Source organism: Sus scrofa, chromosome 4, assembly GCF_054392235.1.
Source record: "Sus scrofa isolate SSC_HxYL_T2T_F1_AM1 chromosome 4, Sscrofa_HxYL_maternal_Yorkshire_Landrace_v2.0, whole genome shotgun sequence".
NCBI classification, from domain to species: domain Eukaryota; kingdom Metazoa; phylum Chordata; class Mammalia; order Artiodactyla; family Suidae; genus Sus; species Sus scrofa.
The window spans coordinates 120,610,167-120,633,916 of NC_139386.1; the positions used below are offsets into that span (position 1 = coordinate 120,610,167).

At 36.6% G+C, this 23,750-nt stretch overlaps 1 protein-coding gene across 1 annotated transcript in view; it reads left to right on the forward strand.

Annotated features, from left to right (window-relative positions):
- Positions 1-15: 15 nt before the first annotated feature.
- Positions 16-23,750, forward strand: part of COL11A1 (collagen type XI alpha 1 chain) — a 526,061-nt gene continuing 502,326 nt past the window's right edge. The window contains exons 1-4 of the mRNA XM_085023829.1: positions 16-125; positions 12,316-12,431; positions 14,901-15,003; positions 15,596-15,644. The gene's annotated coding sequence lies outside the window, so the exon portion shown is untranslated. The remainder of the gene's footprint in view (positions 126-12,315; positions 12,432-14,900; positions 15,004-15,595; positions 15,645-23,750) is intronic.

A 23,750-nucleotide genomic window follows, 5' to 3' on the forward strand; every position in this document is an offset into this window, starting at 1 on the left:
ACGCGAGAGTTTGCCGTCTTCTCGCGAGACCTACGCCGCGGACCTGTGGTACTTCGAAGACGCTTTTCTCAGACTGCAGGGCGAGGTTCCACAACGATGGGGAAGTAAAATGATTCAAGTTCCAGGTAGCTGCTGAAGGTATTAAAAACAAAAATTCCCCGGAGGAAGGAGTGAGGATTAAAAAAATTGTCAAAGAAAGTAGGAGGGACTTCAGCTACCTTGACGAACGAGGAAATAACCCCAAGGGCAGAAGTCACTTCTGCGCCTGTGCGAGCGAGGAGCGAGTCTGGGCGTGGCGCCAGCGGGGACCCGAGCTGCGCATTATTGGGTTTCCAATCCTGGCGGACTGGAACTTGAGTATGATTGGCAGGTGGGGTCTTGAGGGTGTGCCTACCGTCCGGGGCTGGTAAAGCCTAGACACGGCAAGTTATTAGGCTTAGGGTCGTCCTCGTAGCCAAGCGAGCTCAGTTTAAGGAACAGAAGGTTGAGACATGTTTTGTTTTTTTTGAATCATCAGACTTATAGCAGTCTGATTCGTTCTGCGCACGGTACATTTCACAGAATTGGCGTCCTCTAGAGAAAGATACCCTAATTTAAGTCCCCACAAAAATTCTAAGGGGTAGGTACTCCTCCCCATTTTACAATTAAGGACGCTAATGTACGAGGAGATTTGAGTCACACAGCTAGTAAATGATAGATCAAACAGACTATAAATGATGATAAGAATTTAAAAATCATGGGGAAGCTCCTTCCCAACACACTCATAATGTCATGTGTGTAGAGCCAGGCCTTGGGGGCCCTGTAGGTTAGTTTGGAGTTTTGATTATCAGGAGAGCAATTGGACAGGATTTTTTTAGTAGGGCTTTGTGTGTGTGTATGTGTATATGTATGTAATGATTACATTTTAGATATGAAAATTTCTCTTTGGTTGCATTCTGAAAAAATGGAGTAAAAGCAAAAAGACCAGTTGGGCTACTGGGTAGCCCAGGCAAAAGGCACGGCTAGGGAGTTCCCTTTGTGGCTCAGTGGGTTAAGAACCATGCTAGTATCCACAAGGATGTGGGTTGGACTCCTGGCCTCACACAGTGGGTTAAGGATAAAGGATATGGCATTGGCACAAGCTGCGGCATAGGTCGCAGATGTGACTGTCTGGTGTCTGTGGTGTAGGCCAGCGGCTATGGCTCCAATTCATCCCCTCGCCTGGGAACCTCCATATGCCATGGGTGCAACCCTAAAGAAACAAAGAAAAAGACACTGTTAGAAATAGTTTGGTGACAGTACCTGAAGAAATAGGAATTGAGATGTATCTTGAAATTATAATTGATAAACTTGAAGAAGAGTAATTAAGGAGAAGTTTGGAGGATGATAATGTCATTCACTGAGCATGAGAAGAGTGAAGTATAGCTAGGTTAGGAACTGTAGGGGAGGGAGGAACACATAAAATTTAAAGTACCTCATCAGTATTCATGTTTCAGCTAGGCAGTTGGATGTGTAAGTATGGCGTTCTGGAGAAACATTAACACTGGATACACGTATAGCATCAACACATATGATATTAATATCCAAGGGAGACCAGTGTTGATCCATGGGGGCACCCATTGTTGAGAAATTGAGAGGTGGGAGAACAAGGTGATCCCCTCTTGGCATTTACAGTCTAGTAGTAAGACAGACTCAAACAGGTATGTAAGTAAATGAGTTCCTCTTGGAGAGTAAATAAGTACTTTGAGGGAAAGAAAAAAAGAGAGCCAGGGTAGAGTGATAAACTAGTTGGATAGGGCATGCTACTTTAAACACTGTCCTTTGCAGGCTTTTTCCTGTGTAATATATATATATGATTAGCATATACTAGACATAAAGTCAATGAATGAATGCATGCATGGATTAACTTTAATATTACCACTGCCTGCTATGGTCAAGTATTGCTACATGAATCATCAAGATAAGTTTAATGGTCTTTTCTATAATAGAGACATCACAACTCAATGAGAGGAACATGACAGAATTTCATTTTCTCTTAATGGCTTTTAATTGTACTCAATTAAATCCACCTTAGCCTTCCCTTGATAATAGTTCAGGCAGATTTCATAATATCTTGGTCACTTTCAGTTTACTAACAGTCCAAGTTGGTTTGAAATGTCAACTTCATACTCCATTAAGGTCACATTTCTTACCCACCCTTCATATCAGGCTTGACCTGAGGGATAAGAAGATAAAATTTGCTTTCATGTCTCCCATTTTCAGGTGGAACTGGGTGTGCTTTGCTCTGAGTTGCACCTTTCCCTGTGCTTGGTTTAGCTCGGAGGTTTCCTAACTTTCTCAGCTCATGGTGCCCTCATTGTCTAAGTAATTTTTTCACAACATCCCTAGTTGCCACCATGTTTCCTGTTTCATCTTGATTTTCAAAAGGCACTGCCACCTGAACAGACTGTAAGGTTCAGCAATTATTCCATGTATTCCTCTTCATTTCCCAACTCCCTCGTTAGTTAGAATCATGGGATTCAATCTGGTTAGTGGGCTGTTAAGGAAAGCAACACGTGCCAATTCCAGACTATAGTACAGAAGAGTGATTGTGAAAGAAGTGATCCTGGAGCCCACATATTGAGATCATAGAACTGTAAGGTAAGTACAGCGTAGAATACCAACCTAGTTACCGCATGGATGACAAATGTCCAACAAAGATGCTTGACTCCTTCCAAAATTTGCCTATGTTAGAAATAACTTTTATTAACTTTTTTAATGTAAATGTACTGACCGTTTAGGGTTAACTTATTTTTTTAATTAAAAAACGTTTTTACCATAGCAAAGTCCATTCTACCACCATAAAAAATATAGTTGAGATGGTTCAGTTTGTGTGTCTGGGTGTGTCTTTGAGGGTGCTTCTAGATGAGATTAGCCCTTGAATTGGTGAAGTCAGTAGACTTCCATTACCTGTATGGGTGGGCGTTATACAGTTCATTGAGGTCCAGGATACTACTAAAGTTGGAGAAGCGGAAGAATCACTCCTTTTTTTTCCTGCCTCCCTGATTAACCTGAGACAGCTCATCTTGAGCAATCAGGCTGGGTTTTACACCATCCCCTGGTTCTCAGACTTTCAAATTTGGGCTGGATTGCACCACCAGATTTCCTGGGGCTCAAGCCTGCCGATGACAGATCATGGGACTTACCATTCTATAATCACATGGGCCAATTCCTCAAATAAAAAATTACTTATATATTATATTTATATTTAGTAAAATATATAAACAGTATATAAATGTATAAATAAATATGTAATAGTTTCCATCTATAAATATGTAATACTTTGTTTTTAGAAAATATAAACATAAAATATAAAATATCTTTTTTGCATTTATTCATATATAAAATACATAAAGTACATATGTAATTTTTATTCATTTTTTATTTATAAATTTTAAATTTATTACACATGTAATATTATATTTAATATATTCTTCAATATATTTTTATCACAATAGAGTGAGTCTTTTAAATCTTAAAAACTCTCCGGTGTCTTTTCCTCCCATTTAGACTAAAAGCTTTTGATGTATAAGGGCTTATATGATCTGGTTCTCCCATTAGACTACTTTTCTGACTTCATCTGTTATCCCCCCCAACCTCACACTCTGCCATAGATATACTGGTAACCTTCTATCTATTCTTGAATACCTCAGACCCCATGACTCAGGTCTTTGCACTTGCTAAAACTTTCAAAAATGCTTTTACCACAGATATCAGCATGTTAACTCCCTAACTTCAGGTGCTCAAATGATACCTTTTCACTAAATTGTTCCTTGTGAGTCTACAACCATCTCTGCCTCTTCTATCCTATGTTGCAGCAACGAAAAAACAGGAAACCAGGTATTTCAGCAAAATTTATATATTAGGTATTTCAGCATTTTTGTTGTCTGTTGCTGTGTAGTAAACCACCTCAAAACTTAGTTTAAAACACTAACACTTTTCTTTTTCCCAAGGCAGTATTTATGTCTCCATCTCATTTATTTTTAAAGTAGAAATCATATATAGATTTTTTAATTGAGCGTGTACATAATTTACTTATTTCTGGTACGCTCCTTGAAGATAGGAATTGCTGTATTCATTTCCACGTTTTCCAAGCATTAACATGGTGCCTTACAAGTAGATTAATGGTCACTGAATGTTAAAACATATAAATTAATGTTACAAGAAACTAAAATACATCCTGATGGCAACTAGGGATTGTAAATTCACTGATTTGCACTAAAGAAGATGACTTTAAGAAGGTAGACTAAAGGTTTCATTGCAAAATTATCACGCTAATGGAAGACCAAATGCCAAAATTCTTTGTTGCTTATCGAGAGATGGTTATGTTTGGATCTCACAATAGTCATTTGTAGATTTACTCCCTATGTAAAAACATTTTACATAGACATGAAATCTTATGTTGGTGATATGAGGGCAAATTTTTGTCACAAGCTTTCAGAAAAATAATCCTTATATTGAAGTGAAATATAAACATGCCCTTTAACCCAGCAATTCTGTTTTCAGAATCTATGTTACGTTAGAAGCTTGGGCTGTCTAACAAAATACCATATATTGTGTGGGGAGATAGAGAAAGAATGAGTGTCTGGCTTATCTTTTATAAGAGCATTAATTCTGTCATGAGGGCCCCATCTTCATGAGCTCATCTAAACCTAAGTATCTCCCAAATGCCCCATCTACAGATACCATCAAACTGGGCATTAGATCTTTAACACATGAAATTTAAGGAAACATAATTCAGATCACAGCAGAATCTATCTTATAGAAATAAAAGCATCTGTGTGTAACCAGTTGGCTTGGTGGTTGAACTTACTTGAACCTCATGGACCTACCACCGCGCCCCCCTCTCCCAAAAAAAAAAAACCCTTTATTTTATAGCTTAAAAAATATTTCATTGGACCTCCCTTCCCTGACAGGGATTTGGATTTTAAAAATAAACCACCAGTCCAATTAAAATATTAATCTCACTTCTAAGTTTATACCCTTCTCTAAGGAAACCTGTAGTGGGGAAGCTGGCATTCTCTTTTCTTTCTGTGTTCCTTCACCTTCTGTTTCTGCTTTAAGCTCAGGGAAAAGAGGTCGTTCTCTCTTGGCTGTTCTTTTCCTCTTTCATGGCAATCACTGAAATATATGGGGCACTTTGGTGGTTTTTTAAAATGGCCCTGCAATATATGTACCATATAGTTTCCTGATATTGTTGATGTACTTTCCAGCTGGCTACTAATGATTCCCCTTCATGCTCCTAATCACTTGGAGCCATTCACTCAAGCAAATGATCCTCTTAGTTCGACCTTACCCACATAGAGTCCAGCTCTCTCCTTCAGTGATTTGCTAGCTTGGATTTCATTTACTTTCTGGGAAGGCTCGGAGCTGCTGTAACTATCTCACAAGTGGTCTGAGCAAATGGCAGTTTGTCTCCGCTCACCTCTAAGCTCCTCTGGTCTCCTCATTCATTTATTGCCATTACAGGCGTGCTCCTGCTGCGTAGCCTTCTTAGATTGAACTGTAGCATTTTAAGCAAAACTAGCATTTTAAAATTGTGCTCTAATCAAATCATGTTAAAAGCTATATAGTGTAAAACTGCAAGAAAAACCATTTTTTGTTAATTAACTCTAATGGCATACTTTGCTTTTTGAAGTCATATTAGTGAGATGGGAACATCCCCATATTTCCTGGGGAACTGAGTTATGTGTCCACTTTGAAGTAGCCTCAATTTCTTACTCAAGGTCAAAACTTCAGATAATGTGTTTTCAAACACAAGATTTCACATTCATTTTAACTTTACAGTTTACAAGGAAACAGGGCCCTACACCCACTTCTTAATCCAGCCCTGCTAACACTGCCTGCTTTCATCCTAACAAAGAACTGCTTATTTAAATTTTACTTCAACACCATCTTGCTCCCAAAGCAGTGAGAACACTGGCTCTTCCTTAGTTCGCTCCACAGTTATGCTTTTATAGAATCTCTTACTGTAGCAAATTCATAAACATAATTTTGTCACACTATGGATGTATCACATTTTGATGTTCTTTAAGCAGATTTATTATCATTCTTAACGTTTTTGGTGCCCAGAAATCTTTAAGGGCATTTAAAAAGACATACACCAATCACACTGACAGATGGAAACTGACATAAGTTGTTAGAAGACTACCTGGAAGCTGTGTAAGAAAGTGCAGAGAAGAAAATGAATAAATAGGTTAATACATAAATAAAACAATTTTTATTTCCCTAAATCTTTGAGTCCCTCCATTATTTGACTATAATTCATGTTTTCTTGATCCTCATTTAAAAGTGAACTTCCTTTAATGTCCTGTGTATTTTGTGACCTCTACTATGACACAGTTTCTTTTGTATTATAGTTATTTGTGAGTTCGATATGATTTATTGTTGGACTTTATCACCTCTTTATCATTCTCTCTTACCTGGTAGCCTCCTAAGCAGTTTTCTTATTTTCCACTCTATATACTTTACAGTATACTCCACTCACAGTTGCTAGGGTAAACTTTAGAAAATGTAAATTACTCTCCTATTTGAAACTTTGGCTTCCCAATCACACTTGGAATAAAATATGAAGTTCTTACCATGTCCTCTAAAGCTTTTCTGGATACCGCCGCAATTTCACATCCTACTGTTATGCTTCCTGCACTCCTCATTTTAGTCATTCTTGCTGCAGTGGTGGTTGGGGATGGTTGGTGGAGGCGCCAAAGAAAAATGTAGAATGCCTTCTAATGGCCTTTATGTTTGCTATCACTTTCTCCAGCATTCTTCCAGATGCTCACATCCCTCACATTTATTTAGTCTCTTCTCAAATGTCCTTTCCTCAGAGAGAACTCCACAACTGCTTTGGAAATAGCATGCCTTCCCACCTACCCATCACTAATTACTTATCCTGCCTTGTTACTTTCCTGACGTATAATAGCTAGAAATTATAAATTAATGCTTATGTGTGTATTTATGTGTTCATGCATATGGGTGTTTATGATATAAGCTGCTTGATATATGGTATAAGTTCCTTGATGTGACACAAGCTCCTGGTACACTGTAAGAGCTCAGTAAATATTTGTTGAATGAATGCATGTTGTCCAATAATATGTTTCTCTTTTTCACATATATCACAGTTTCAGTTTTACATTCAGATGCAATGAAAAGCACAGATTTGGGAGTGAAACTGCCTACTCTGCTGTGTGACCTAAGAGAAGTTACTTAACCTATCTATTTCAGTTTTCTGATCCATAAAATGAAAATAATGCCTATATAATAGGCTTGTTGTAAGTAGTAAATGAATTAATCTAGCACAGAGTTGGTGTTCTAGCAGTTGTTATATTCCTTATTTTTACATTTAATTGGTGATTATTTGAATAATGTCTTTTACGCTATACTGTTAGACCAAGTTAATTTTTTTCCAACCATTGTATATCTACATTCAAGCTCATAATAGGAACTCTGTAAATATTTGCAGGGAAAAAAAAAAAAAAAGAATGGTTTACATTTTGAGGTAATGCATGAATTTGTATGCACAGAACTCATGCCCTTATTCTGTAATTACCAGTATTTGTCACTAGATGGCAAGCTGGTCTTTGATAAGGCAAATGTTACCAGCACTAAGCCTGCATAAACTGAAGAATGACGGCTCAAGGTAGGGGAAAACATCATATATTTGTTTCCTAGGTTGATGGGATGATAGGAAGATGAAAGTGTAAGCATAAAATTAAAATTGCATATATTTTATTCGCCTTCATTCCATTGTGTGCTCTAACTAGCTCTTTTACATAGTGATGCACGGTCTTTTGCATAGTGATGCATTTTAGCATTTGCCATTCCACAGAGCCCTTTTCTAATATTTATAATTTCTGCTAAAAAAAAAACAGTGTATAAGAAGGTCTTTTCTAGTATTATTTTTTAACAAGTGTTTCCTAATTGTTTCAACTTCAAATCCTTTACCTGCTGTTTCCACAATGTTATGATTTTAGCAGGGACGTAAGTTTCTCCATATCTGTACCCTCTACTCCTCCCTCTTGCTGCACCTGAAGCATATGATGTTCCCAGGCTAAGGGTCAAATCAGAGCTACAGCTGCCGGCCTACTCCACAGCCACAGCAGTGTGGGATCCGAGCTGCATCTGTGACCTACATCACAGCTCATGGCAACCCTGGAGCCTTAACCCACTGAGCAAGGCCAGGGATCGAACCCACATCCTCACGAATACTGGTTGGATTCGTTACTGCTGAGCCATGATAGGAACTCCCTATTCCTCATTCTTTTTTTTTTTCATCATTATTAAATTATAGTTGATTTACAGTGTTTCTTCAATTTCTGTTGTACAGCAAGTGACCCTATCACATACAGTTCCCTGTGCTGTACAGTAGGGCCCCATTGCCCACCCACTCCAAATATAACTGTTTGCATTGAAAAACCCCAAACTGCCTATCCATCCCATTCCCCATTCCCCGGGAACCACAAGTCTGCTCTCCTTGGCCATGGTCTGTTTCTCTTTTATATATAGGATCATATGTGCCATGTTTAGATTTCCACAGATAAGTGATATCATATGGTATTTGTCTTTTTTTTTTTTTTTTTCTGGCTTACTTCACTTAGTGTGAGAATCTTTAGTTCCATCCATGTTGCTGCAAATGGGCATTAGTTTATTTCTTTATTTTTTATTTTTTTAATTTTTTGCTTTTTAGGGACACATCTGAGGCAAACGGGAGTTCCTGGGCTAGGGGTCAAATCAGAGCTGTAGCTGCCTGCACCACAGCCACAACAACGTGGGATTGAACTGTGTCTGTGACCTACACCGAAGCTCATGGCAATGCCAGATCCCTGACCCACTAAGCAAGGCCAGGAATTGAACCCACATTCTCATGGATACTAGTCAGATTTGTTTCTGTTGCGCCATAACAGGGCCTCCCTAGTTTATCTTTTTATGGCTGAGTAGTACTCCATTGTACATATGTACCACATCTTCTTAATGTACATTCATCTGTCAATGGACATCTAGGTTGTTTCCATGTCTTGGCTATTGTGAATAGTGCTCCAGTGAACATAGGAGTGCATATATCTTTTTGAAGGAAAGTTTTGTCTGGATATATGCCCAGTAGTGGGATAGCTAGATCATGTGGAAGTTTATATTTAGTTTTCTGAGGTACCTCCATACTTTCTTCCATAGTGGTTGTACCAATTTACATTCCCACCATCCGTGAAGGAGGGTACCCTTTTCTCCACACCCTCTCCAGCATTCGTTATTCGTTGACTTGTTAATGATGGCCATTCTGACTGGTGTGAAGGGGTACCTCATTGTATTTTGATTTGCATTTCTCTAATAATTAGTGATATTGAGCATTTTTTCATATGCCTGTTGACCATCTGTATGTCTTCTTTTGGAGAAATGTCTATTTATTGTTTTGCTGTTGATTTCTCCTTTTATGGCTGTCAGCAGTTGCCTTATATATACGTTTATAATTTTTTATTCCACTTTCATTTTTTCTTATTACTGATCACTCAACATTGATGTGAAATGTTTTTTAAAATATATACATTTATTATTTTTTATTCCAGTTTCATTGAAATAAAATTGACATACAGCACTGTATAGGTTTAAGATGTACAATATAATGACTTGACTTAGATACATCATGAAATGATTACCACAGTAAGTTTAGCGAACATCCATCATCTCATGTAGATATAAAATTAAAGAAAAAAAAGATGAAAACTCTTAGGACTTACTCTTTTAAATTTCAAATATAATATACGTTGGTATGAGGTACATCCTTAGTACTTACTTTTGTAACTGAGAGTTTGTACCTTTTGACCACCCATTCAATTCCCCTCCATACTCACCCACAGCAGCTGGTAACAAAAAATCTGATCCCCCTTTTTTTCCTTTTTAGGGCTGCCCTGTGGCATGTGGAAGTTCCCAGGCTAGGGGTTGAATTGTAGCTGCAGCTGCTGGCCTACACCACAGCCATAGCAGTGCCAGATCCAAGCCACATGTGCAACCTATGCTGCAGCTTGCAGTAGCACTCGATCCTTAATCCACTGAGTGAGGCCAGGGAATCAAACCTGCATCCTCATGGCTAGTAGTTAGGTTCTTAACCCACTGAGCCAAAATGGGAACTCCCTGATCCCTTTTTCACCTCCCACATTATGTTAGTTCCAGGTGCACAGCCTAGTGATTTGATAGTTCTGTACAATAAAAAGTGATCACAATTAGTTGCCACCTGTCACCATACAAAGATGTTTTATAACTATTGACTATATTCCCACAATGTTCCTTTCATCCCTCACTTGGTCTGCAACTGGAATTTTGTACATCTTAATTTCTCACCTATTTCACTCATCCCACTACCCTCTTCCTCTTTGGCAACCATGTATTTTTTTCTCTATATCTATGACTCTTTCTGTTCTTTTTTTGGTTCGTTTGTTTTGTTTTTGCTTTTTTTTTTTAGATTCCACCAATAAATGAAATTGTATGGTGTCTGTCTTTCTCTATGTTACTTATTTCACTTAGCATAATGCCCTCTAGGTCCATCCATGTTATTGCAAATGGCTAGATTTCATTCTTTTTTTTTTTTTTTTTTTTTTTTTTTTGGTCTTTTTAGGGCTGCACCCACGGCATATGGAAGTTTCCAGTCTAGGGGTCGAATTGGAGCTATAGCTGCTGGCCTACACCAGAGCCACAGCAATGAGATCTGAGTAATGTCTGCAAATTACACCAACACCACAGCTCATGGCAATGCTGGATCCTTAACTCACTGAGCGAGGCCAGGGATCAAACCTGCATCCTGCATCGAACCTGCATGGATACTAGTTGGGTTTGTTACTGCTGAGCCACAATGGAAACTCCTAGATTTAATTCTTTTTTCTCGATGAGTAGTATTCTAGTGTGTGTGTGTGTGTGTGTGTGTGTGTGTGAGTGATATTTTCTAGTTCAGTTTTGTTTCTAACCTGAGGACAGATCTGGCACTACGTTTTCTTCTTTACGTTAACTTTTTTAATGACATCCAACTTTGTTGCACGTCGTTTACAATCAAAAAAATCTAACCGATTGATTTAGTTTATTTATAGGTGATTTCTTCAGTTCTTTATTCAGATATATATCTTTAGGTTTAGGAACAATTCTAAAAATCTCTGTTTTGTGGTTTTCAAGCACATAACAGAGAATCCAAAATTTGAATGTGAAAGATGGGCAGGCCCACAGTCATGAGTCTGCCATTCAATCAGTCAGGACATATTTATTAAACTTTTCAGACTGAAAGCTTCATGAGAGTTACAGACCATATCATACTTTTAATATCTTTGTCCCCGGTTCCTGTGGTAATTTCTTGTACATTTTCACTGCTCAGTTAACATCTAATGAGTAAATGAATAAAGTAATTAAGGGCATTATTGTTTAGTAGGAAAAATCTGGATTATCATTGCTTGAAATATTTGGTAATTGAAGAAAAGCAGATTTATGTTTAAGATATTAAGCTACAGATAGGCATAAATAGATAAGGAAAAACTCATTATTTTGTGATAATGAGGAATTACTTTACTTCTCTGAACCTCATCTGTAAAATAATTCTAGTATCAAGCTCAAGAATTTCTGTTAGGATTTAATGAGCTAGTCTATATAAAGTGCCTGTCAGAGCTCAAGGAATGTTAGCTGTTAATGGTCACTGTATTTCACTTTATAAAGCCAGTCTACAAAATCAGATTCCATGTTATAGCTACCAAATATGGTCCTGATCATTTAATAAAGGTTTTAATTGATGTATTTATGAATTTATCTTACAAATTAATTCTGTGAAAATATGGAAAAATGACATAAAATTATAACTACATATTAAATACATGTGTTCATTATTATCATTATGGACTATGGAATCAGTGATCATTCCCAGTACTGTAGGAATTAGTGTGGTGTGTATTAATAATACATATTTATTAATGTCCAAACATAACCATACTGCCTGTATGATAAGGACTAAATCACATGAAATGGACTAAATACATATATTTATGTATTTTATATATTCATTTTTTATTTATTGATAGATATAGATTGATAGATCAGTATTTGTAGATAATTGGCTTTTTAGTGATTATTTTACTTGTATTTGTATGATAGGTTGAATTATTTACTTCAGTTCTTTCCCCCTCCATGTAGTCCTTTGCCCTGCAACCTCTCAATTTCTAGCCACACACAATAAAAGGCGTACACTTCCTTCTTAACCCCTTGCTGTTGAGCTCAGTCAGGTGAGTTGCCTTGGTCAGTGGAATCTTAGAAGACAGAACACTGTGCTTATGCTTTCAGGCTGTCCCTCTAGCTCTTTGCTAACCCTGTGAGAAGAATATACCATGGCTTCCTACTGGCTTCAAGTGGAGAAGGAAGAACTTGTGAAGCAGAACCTCCCCAGCAAAACCAAGGATGTGAGTAAAATTCCTCTGAGATTTTTTGGGCAGTTTTAATGCGTGAAAGAAAACTGATAAAATTTAATTCCCTTTCTCCCCATGGGACTTTTTTTTTCTTTCTTTCTTTTTTTTAAATAAGGAAGTTCCCAGGATAAGGGTCGAATCTGAGCTGTAGTCACTGGCCTATGCCACAGCCACAGCAACACCAGATCTGAGCCTCGTCTGTGACCTACACCACAGCTGAAGGCAGTGCTGGATCCTTAGCCCACTGAGCAAGGCCAGGGGTCAAACCTGCCTCCTTGTGGATACTAGTCAGATTCATTTCCACTGAGCCAGGATGGGAATTCCTCCCATGGGATTTTTTAAGACATCTATTCCAGGAAATCTTCTCAATACTCTTCCCATTTCTCTAGGCTGAAAGAGATTCCTCTCCTCATATATGTGTATTATGCTGTCCACATCTTTATCACTGAACTCACATTATACTATAATTGCTTTTAATTTTGTTGTAATCTTTCAGCAGACTAATTTTCTATTAGTCATGGGATCTGTCTTAATTTTTTGGAAAAATGTCTGTGCCTTGCACATAATTGTAGCCAAGTAAGTATTTAACAAATGAATTATATTATAGAAATAAGACTAATACACAAAGTGAAATTACAATCACTTTGGAATAGCACAATATCTTACACTAGACTGACATAGTGGTCTCAATTTTCACTTCCTTATAGTGGTAATATATATCAACACCCTTGCCATGCCTCAAGGTGTCCAGGAGGTAATTCATCAGCCCTTAATTTTGGGCTTGAATTCTTTGCTAGCAATGTCACAAGTGAAAGCCTGAAAAAATAATGCGGTAGTTGAGTCTGCCCACTTGTGCTTCTGTTTTTGTCAAGTGAAGAACATGTCCCAGATAACCCACTAGTCCCACTGATCCAACAGAGACATATGGAGCAGACTTGGGCCTGACATACAGCTTGGAGCCAAGTTCAGTTTAAACCAGGCTGGGAGTTCCCTAGTAGATCAGAGGTTAAGGACCTGGCATTATCACTGCTGTGGCTTAGGTCACTGCTGTGGTGCCGGTTTGAGCCCTGGCCCAGGAACTTCTGCGTGCCATGGGCATGCCTCTCCCCCAAAAAAGAAAATCAACCAACCTCCAGCCAGCACATAGATGGGTGAGCAAGAATAAAATGATTATTGTATATCTCAAAGTTCTGGAGTGGTTTGTTATAAGCACAATTGTGGCAATAGTTGATACTTATTTATAAAGAGATTTTTCCACGTGATTATTAACAAGTAAACCTCATGGTTTGTTTTATATAAATAGAGAAATTTACCAATGCTTACAGATTTTCAGAATCAATCAAAATGAATATAATATGCCTTAAGACATTCAGCAAATTCTTAGTGACAGTTATATCACCCTAATAGCAGATGTATGATTACAGTTTTAATTAATTTCAAGCTATGGATCACACTATCTACTTTTTCCTTTAAATATGTATGTGTGTATACAGGTGTAAATAGTGTACATGCGTACACTCTATCTATAATTATTAAACTCAAGTTTAGACGTGTTGTCGACACTGCTGGTTATTTATGCTCCACCGTCCGTTTCCCTCTTCTTGTAGTACTGATAAGGTCATCTAGACTAAAAAAGATTTCTCAGTTTCCCTTCAAGCTAGTGTGTTTATGTGCTGGACAATGGCATGTGAACATATGTAATTTCTGCCTCCTTTAAGTATAAATACCCTTAAAGGGAAATGCCTTTCCTTCCCTCCTTCCTTTTTCATTACCTAGAATTTGTAGAGGTAATAGTGAGTCATCTAGGAAGACAGAGGTTGACAAACCTCAAGATAGAAGAAGGCTTATCCTCTGATTAGCGTGTATAGCACAACTGCCATATCAGCATAGGCCTTTAACTTGTGTGAGAATAAAATTCTGTCTTAAACCATTGGTAATACTATATTTGAAATACATACCATAAAAATGCATAGTATATATCTTCTTCATCTGAGTTATTCTAATTACATGGCCTAATTTTTAACTACTCTCTGAAATTACAGAATGCGTGTGTGTTAATGCACTCGTACAGGGAGTAAGAAATCAGAAATTCTATCCTCTGACTATTAAGGAATAGTCATCTTAAGAGCTTGCTGGAGTTCCCATTGTAGCTCAGCGGTTAAGGGTCCAACATTGTCCCTGTGAGGATGTGGGTTCTATCTCTGGCCTTGCTCAGTGGATTAAGGATCCAGCATTGCCACAAACTGTGGTGTAAGGTGAAGATGTGGTTTGGATCCCATGTTGCTGCGGCTGTGGTGTAGGCCACAGCTGCAGCTCCTATTTGACCCCTAGCCTGGGAACTACTTGCAGGAGTGGCTGTAAAAAGAGGGGAAAAAAAAAAAAAAGAAAAGAAAAGAGTTTGGTGCTGTTATTGCCCTTGCATGACTGGGCCAGTTGTCATGTCTTTATTCCCTCTTGTGTAAGGTGTTAGATGCCAAACAAACCTCACCAGAGCCGGTGATCACAGGTCCTTGGGCTTGGAGATGGCCAAAGAGAAGAATTGAGAGGAGGGAAGCAGAAGAGAGAGGTGAGTGAGAGGAGGGGAGAAACAGGATAGGCTACTGCCTGCCTGCATTTTGGAATAAGGCTGATATAAGACTAATATTGGTGGCTTTTCTGAGTAGGGGTAGGGGGTAGGGAGTGGGATGGAGGACGAAGACAGGCAGAGTGGCATGCCTTGCATTACAGTTTATTTTTCCAGTGTATAAGTGATTGAAGCGAAGATGGACATCTGACAGTTTTCTCCCTGGTAGACTTTTTACACTCAACTCTATTTCTGACAAGTATCCTTCCAGCCCAATCTTAAAAGTTGCATTGTACTTGATTACAATTAAGAAAGGACATGATGACAATTTTTATGTGTCAATTTGACTGGACTGTGGTGCTCAAACACGTGGTCAAACATTTTAAATGTTTCTGTGAGGGTGTTTTTAGATGAAGTTAATATTTAAATTGGTGAACTTTGAGTAAAGTGGTTTATCCTTTGTAATGTGGATGGGCCTCATCCAATCACGTGGCCTGAATAGAACAAAAAACAGACCTCTCCTGAGTAGGAGGAAATTCTGTAACAGAAGACCTTCAACTTGAACTGCAGCATTGACTCTCCACTGGGTCTTTAGGCACCCAGCCCATCCTGCAGATTTTGGACCTGTCAACCTTCATAATCAGGTAAGCCAATTTCTTAAAACAAATCTTGTCTGTATGTATCCTGTTGATTCTATTTCACTGGAATACCCTGGTCAATACAAAGGCATGACCAAAATTGTTGCTAAATCCTTTCTAGGAGAAATTTCTACTCCACATGAAAATAAAATAATGATAGTGATGATAATGATAATTGCAATATAGCTATACAAATTATATTATCATTTACTTTATTTAAAACATTATGGTGTTATATTGTCCTTAACATATTACCAACCATCCGTCTTGGTCCCTATATGTTGTTTTTTAATTTTTCAAACAAAACTATTGTGTATAGCAAACTAGTTCAACTATAAATCAAATAATTTACTGTGACAAGTAAACAGGAGTGTTTACCCAGTAGGCTTTACCTTAGGTTTGGTCTGCAACCAGTGGAAAATGCCTCCTTGTACTAATGAATGGATTCAGTGAAGCTAGCCAAAGCACCTGCCAAAAATACCTTTAAAATGTTCCTTTTACAGAACCAAAAAAATTGAAAGTGTTCAAAATGTTAATTCAAGGTACTTGGGAACAAGCACATACCTTGTGTTAACCAGTGTTTATATGAAGTGGGAATTCAAATTACTGAGGCTTAATTGTATAAAGATATGTGGGACCTAGTGATAATTTGGAGGTAAGGTGTTTGGATAAGGCACTGCTCAGGCAAGTAAATATCTTTCATTTTTTTAATTCAGTAAAATACCTTTCTAAATTTCTCTTTTTGTGGGGGAAGGGATGCTTTTATAATACACCAAGAAAAACAAAAATATTATTATTATCATCATTATTTTTGTTGCTATCAAACTTGTGGATCAAAATTTAACAGTCTTCACGCTTCAGGTGGAGGCGCACTCAAGCTGGGACACACCAAAAAATATTTTCCTACAGATTTTGTCCTCCATATTGATGCCTTCCTTTACTTATTTATTTATTTTTGTTTTACATGAAAGATCACTGAGACAAATGCCTTCTCTATGCTTTAGAGCCCATCCACTGCCATTTCTTCAACAATATTATTTCACAAATTAACTGTAAGTTCTTTTTCCATAGCTTCATCACTCTTTACTGTTGCATTCTCTTCAGGAAAGAAATATATATATTTGATTTCTCCTATCTTGAAACACTCTTCCTTAGCTCTCTGTACCTTGATTATGCTTACTCCTTTATTTCACAGTCAAACTTCTTATAGAGGATGTTATAGGCTTGCTCTCTCCATTCCTTTACTCAGTAATTCAGAAATATTTCTAAGCCCAAGCTTAGAGCTTGAGCTTTGCACATATCAAATTCTTCACTCTCTGACAGAATATATGCAGATGTCCCCTATATTTGATTTACAGATGAGGAAACTGAGATTAAGAGAAGACAAAGGACCTGCTAAAGAAGCCAGTCTACCATGATAAGGATATTGCCATCCTTCCCTAGAATTATTATCTCATGTTTGTTGACTGAATGCTTATTCTATTAACATTGTATCAGACACTGCTCAAGCTCCTCACCCACTCCACTTTTTCTTGTGTAGTAATTAATGGCATCTCTGTGAAGTGGATGCTCCCATTAATTCCTCAACCTCTATTCATGTTCCAAATTCAAATGAAATGATTTTTAATTTTTTAAATATTTTATTTGTTTATTTTTTTCTTTTTAGGGCTGCACCTGTGGCATATGGAAATTCTCAGACTAGGTGTCGAATTGGAGCTGCAGCTGCTGGCCTTCACCATAGCTACAGCAACATCAGATTCATCCTGTGTCTGCGACTTGCACCACAGCTCACAGAAACACCAGATCCTCAACCCACTGAGCAAGGCCAGGGATCGAACTCACATCCTCATGGATTCTAGTTGGATTCTTAACCCCGTGAGCCCCAGTGGGAACTCCAAAATGATTTTGTAATTTGCGAATAATCTGTTGAATGCCAAATCAAGTGAACACTTCTTTTTCCTTGTTATTTATTTCTCTGTGGAGTTTTAGTACTTCTGCACACTCCTTGTAGATGTCTTCAATAATTTAAGGAGAAAAACAAAAACCCTTGGTTTACACATTTTTGTAGTAGGAAAATTAGAGAATACTAATACAATGGAGGAAAAAACTCAGTAGTAATCCTACCAATCAGAGATGATTATCATTTCACTGTACATACGTTCAAAGTTTTTCTGATGTACACACACACAAAACAACTTCCTGCCCCCTTCTTCATTACTGATTCGCTTGAACGATTCTTTCCTGGTCCTCTCCCTAGTCTTTTTCCTCAGACGCTACTTATCAATCTCCTTTACTGTAGCCTCTTTCTTTCTGAATCCCTTTAATGTTTTTGTTTCCCAAAGATCTGACTTTGCTTTTCTCACTATCTACACTCTTACTAAAATATATTATCTAGGCACATAGTTTCTATTTCTAGTTTCCTATCACAGTTTCATCACATTTTCAGCCTTTGTCAACAATTTCATCTCTGCTTTTCAAGGCTCCATCCTTCACGCAGTCTTTAGGCCAATGCCATTCATTTGCTTTAGATTTTTGATACACCAGACCTCGATTCTCAATACTTTTTTCTATGTCATTTATTTACTACCTAACAAATCATTTGAAAATTTGGTGGCTTAAAACATCACTTTTAAGCAGTTGGGCTGGGCTCACCTGTTATTTTTATGTGGCTATAGTCATCTGAATGCTCAACTGGGGATAGATAGTCCAAGATAGTATTTTAGTTTCTTTTTACTACCGTAATAAATTACTACATATTTAGTGGCTTAAAACACCCAAATTTATTATCTTACAATTTCACAGGTCAGAAGTCTACCTTAGCTCTCAGTTCACTCCTCTGCTCTAGATTTCACAGGGAACAAAAATCAATGTGTTGGTTAGCTGAGTTCTTAAGAGAAGCCTCTAGGGAGAACCACTTCCAAGCTCATTCAGGCTGTTGGTAGGGTCTAATTCCTTATGGTTTTTGGACAGAGATCTTCATTTCCTGTCAGTGGGGGTTTACTTAGTACCTAGAGGAATTTTTTCTTCTGCATATCAGAACCAGCATCAGCATATCCAGAATCCTCCTGTGCTTGGAATCTCTTGGATGTCCCCTTCTGCTAGTCTTTCTGACTCATTCTTCTGCTTTTAAATGAGACTTCAACTAGTCATACAAAAGAAAACATATTAGCTCTGAAGTACAAAATACAGTTGAATTTTATGCTCGCAGGGACACGTTCTCTTCTACCTAATATTCCTGTTCCTTTTTTCCATAGGAAAGGAAGTATATTAAGATGTTCTGCTACATTTTTTTTCATCTACTCTGTCAAATTCTTTTGATTTCAAGGTACAGAAACTAACTTAAACTAGGTCAAGTAAGATATTGTTTATTATAAAACCACTAATGTCTCAGGATCCCAAAGAATGAAAATGATTTATGTTGGACTTTATGGAATATGGGATTGGGGATGTCAGGAACTGAGATCACTCTGTTACTTTCAGAAGCCCTATGGACTCTAAAATCTGCTTTCTACTTTTCTGTCTGCTGCTGATCTACTTCATTTCTCTTTATCTTTTACCACCTTCTTATTCCTGTTGTACAATGCCCAATTATAGCTTTAGCCTTACTCTAGTCTCTCTTTCTTAACAAATAAGATTTATTGAGATACCCAATTAGAAAACTGTCCTGCTTTCTGATAGAACCAAATTCAGGGCATCCCCACTTGCACCCTCCCCCAAATCATCCAACCATATAGCTCTGATCTTATAAGTGTTTTCCAACATCCCCTTACTGCAAACTCCCGCAGTTCTCTGTCATATGCATTCTCTCTCCCAGCACCAAGCAATAAACTTAACTTGTTCAGCTATAGGTGTGTTCCTGGTGGTCTGTGACTAGAAGGCATTGACAGAACATAAAATTTGTCAGCCTACTCACATTTTCTTTACTTTTACCTATCACCAACTGTTATCCATTTTGTTGAACAGTAAGGCCATTTTATAAGTGGCTCACTGTTGGTTCATTAATATTAAAATTTGAAAAATTTTGTACAGTTTTTTTTTTTTTTTTTTTTTTGTCTTTTTGTCTTTTCTAGGGCTGCACCCGAGGCATGTGGAAGTTCCCAGGCCAGGGGTCTAATCAGAGCTGTAGTCACTGGCCTGTGCCACAGCCACAGCGATGCCAGATCGGAGCTGTGTCTGTGGCCTACACCGCAGCCCACGGCAACACCAGATCCTTAACACACTGAGTGAGGCCAGGGATTGAACCTGTGTCCTCATGGATGCTAGTTGGGTTCGCTAACCTCTGAGCCATGATGGGAACTCCTGTACAGCTTTTATAGCTTGAAAAAATTTAGTTCTGCAGGTTGGTGGTTACCAGAGGCAGAGGGTGAGGGTAGGAAAAATGGGTGAAGTTGGTCAAAAAATACAAACTTCTAGATGTAAAACATAAATCTTGGGGATGCAATGTACAGCATGGTCACTGCTGATAAAAATACCCTGATGTATGTTTGAAAGCTGCTAAGAGAACAGATCTTAAAAGTTCTCATCACAAGAAAAAATTATAAGGTGATACCTGTTAATTTAGACTTATTCTGGTGATCATTTTGCAATATATACATATATTGCATCATTATGTTGTACACCAGAAACTAATGTTATATGTTATGTCTCAATATAATTTTTTAAAAAATTCAGTTCTGTTTTTTCATTTACTGATTGCCATACATGTTCTCTTATATTTAATAATATCCCTCAAATACTGTGTTTACCAAACAAATACTCTTAAATACCATTCAGTTCCTTTAAAATAAGTTCATTTAAGAGCTAATTAGAGTCACATTCTGGCTTACAATGCACTATTTAGTAGCATGCTGAGAAAGTTAACGATTTGTGATTGCAGAATACAATGTGAAAACTTAATAATGCTGTACTTTTTAGTAGGATAAAATAAGGCACTAATTTTTATATTGAACTTCTGCCTAGAAGACTTGCTTAATTACTAGTTCTAAGAACAATACTACTTAACAAGATAAACATTTAAGTAAATGAAGCTTTCTAATATTCTGCTATCAATTGCTAATTCAATTTAATAGGGAAAACTTTCTCATGAATTCTTTTTCCACTATCTCATCTAAACCATTTGAACTAGTTTGGGCATTTTTTTTTTCCTAATTCTTATAAAATGTCAGGGGGTGGAAAATAATATTTTTATTTCTACTTCTTACAAATACAGTATTTTATCTAACAAAGATTATGCTTCACTCCTACTTTGTTATAAAACGTATATATAATAGCAATAGGAGATAATCTTTTCGATATTTGTAGTAAGTAATCATCTGGATGGACAATAATATGTTCAGTGGAAGTGCATAAATTTCAAAAAAAGCTAAATTTGTATTTAAGTCAACTAGATCCTTTAACTACTGTAGATCAGCAGTAATAGACCCTATTCAGGGGAAACATAGCAAATAGGATAAATATTCTTTTCTTTAAGATGCTTTTAATTAGACTTAATTTTCTTGAGTTAAAGCTCAAGGATTTATATGCAGGAAAAAAATTGAAAATAATAATAATGGACATTTATTGAGCACTTACCATGAATCTCTGATATGTAAAAATACTCAAAATAGTATTATTGCAAAGATAAAGCAAAATCACTAAAAAATTGTACTTAAAAATGTAATTATAGACCAAATTCCTGCAATACTTTTCCCATTTAGTCTGTTAAGAACTGAGAATGACTTAGTTTGTTAAGGAATATTGTTAAGATTTCAGTTTGATAAATAAATCTTAATCAAAAATTATTTTCTTGTTTCTTATTCTCTAAACTCTATTATCTGTGAGCTCTTGAGCTACTTTAAAAAATATATTGACTTTGGTTGTTTCTGTGTGGTTTATTCAGAGAAAAAGTAGTATTAAAATAGTATTTTAAAATTGGAGTAAAAAAATGTAAAGGTACAGACTTTAAAAGGGTACATGTTAAGATCTTAATGGTTACTTTACAAAAAAAGTATAGTTAATTCCTTTCACTCTGGAGATACAAGAGTCCAGTTGAACTCTAATTCCAAACTTTCCCTAAGTCTTTTCAGTAGCTTTTAGAGGAAAGAGCAAAGGGTTAATGATAAAATGATCACAGCTCTTGAATTTTGCAAAATATCCTTGACTCTCTACTATGAGTCTGACTTGCCATACAGATCCAGACAGAACTGGGCACATTCTTATAATACATTATAGCCTTCAAAATGTTGGATACTTAACTTCAGTGAGGTATGTAGGTCATTTTTTGCTATTAGTCTCTGTTTCTCCTGGTATCCCAGTGCTGGAAGCTTACTATCTTTATTCTAAACCATGAAGTTGGGGGAAATTAAAAATGTTCCTGTTGGGTAAGCAAAGAAAGGGAGGATGAGAAAGCTATGGATAGTGAAGATAGTGATAGTGAGGGTTAGACAGACATGTTTATGTCTTCAGATGAGCAATGTGGTAAGCTATCACATTTTATCCAACTGAAGATGCATTTTATCCCAAATACTAACATATTTCAAAATTAGGATGCACCTTACAACTCCTATCAACTAAATGTCAATTATGGTATGCCTGCACATATACATAGCTATTTCTGTTTTACTCATTTACTGAGTTCTGTATATTGTTGTAATTACAAGTATTGTTACTATGCATTAAAAAGTGCAACTGAAACAATAGAGATTACCAAGTCAATTGAAATATATAAATCAAATTATCTTTAAAGAGACTAGAATGACCAAATTCATAATCACACAAGATATTCTTAAAGCACTGAAACATCGTTTGTTACAAAAAACGAAACAAAACAACTTTGTATTGTTTTTGAACAGAAGCTGCTTAACTTTCAGCAAAATGTAATTCAGCTGAGGAAGAAATAATACTATGAGCTTTCAAATAGAAAAGCTCTAGCATCACAGTTTCCAGAATGGATATCAGAAGCTCAAAAGACAAATCTTAGAGACAACAAAGCAGGGGTCTTTTAAGAAATGCTGTATCACCAACAAAATTTGATGAAATAGAGAATGATATTGTGTTTAAAAACTTGGAAAACGATGACTCCAAGTTGAAAACATGATATACTAGAGTCAGACTTTATGATCAATTTTTTAGAAATAAACTAATTTCTTTTACTAACATTTTAATCATGTGATATATGTTAAAAATCTATAAATAAATATAAAATAATGTTTTAAATAAAAATTATAAGTGAAAAAGCATTTACCTTTATATAACTAGGAGCACTTGCTAATAATATTGTATCATAAAAGATAGTGGGACATTTAATTGATAGCATCTTAGATTAGATAAAATGTCATAATTTATTATAACTTCTCTGATCTGATAATGCAGTATTTTTAAGCACTTAAAAAAAAAAAAAACTTAAGCCCAACTTTAAGGATATGTAATGTTTCAGTGTTAAAATACCCATGTATTTGCTGATCTGTTTTGCTGATCTGGCATTACAAGAGTTTGCACTCTTCACTTCTGTTCTATGCATGGAGATTATATTGCATAGTGATTAAAGCATAGACACAGAAGACTGACTGATTGGGTTAAAATTCCACTCACCACCAACCAGTTTTGTGACTTTAGAAAAATGACCTAACCTCTCTGTTTCAATTGTCTCTGCTGCAAAATGGTGATGAAAATAGTAATAATAGTATTTTCCTCATTAGGATGTTTTAATGACAAGTTAATATATGTAAAACACCTAGAACAATGTCTGGTATGTGATTAGGATTGTCTAAATGTTAGCTAATATTTGTATAATCTCTTATATATTATGATTGGCCGGAAGGGAGATTGTCTGCCTTGAAAGAAAAAAACCTGGTGATCACAGAAAAAACCAATCGGGCTTTTTTTATGTCTCTGCTGCCTACTTTTATTTTTACCAGAATACCATGGAAGATCACTTGTTCAACTTTTATGAGTTTCTCTTTCTTAGCCAGTGTTAATTATATGTCTATTTTATAGGCCAGTTGTGAGGATTAAAAGAGGAATTAATATAAAATATCAAATATGGAGACTCAAAAACAACTTTTAACTCTCCTCTTCCTTTACACCCATCCTCCACGCCAGCCTTTTTCAAAAAGTAGGGCCACTGCTAGGATG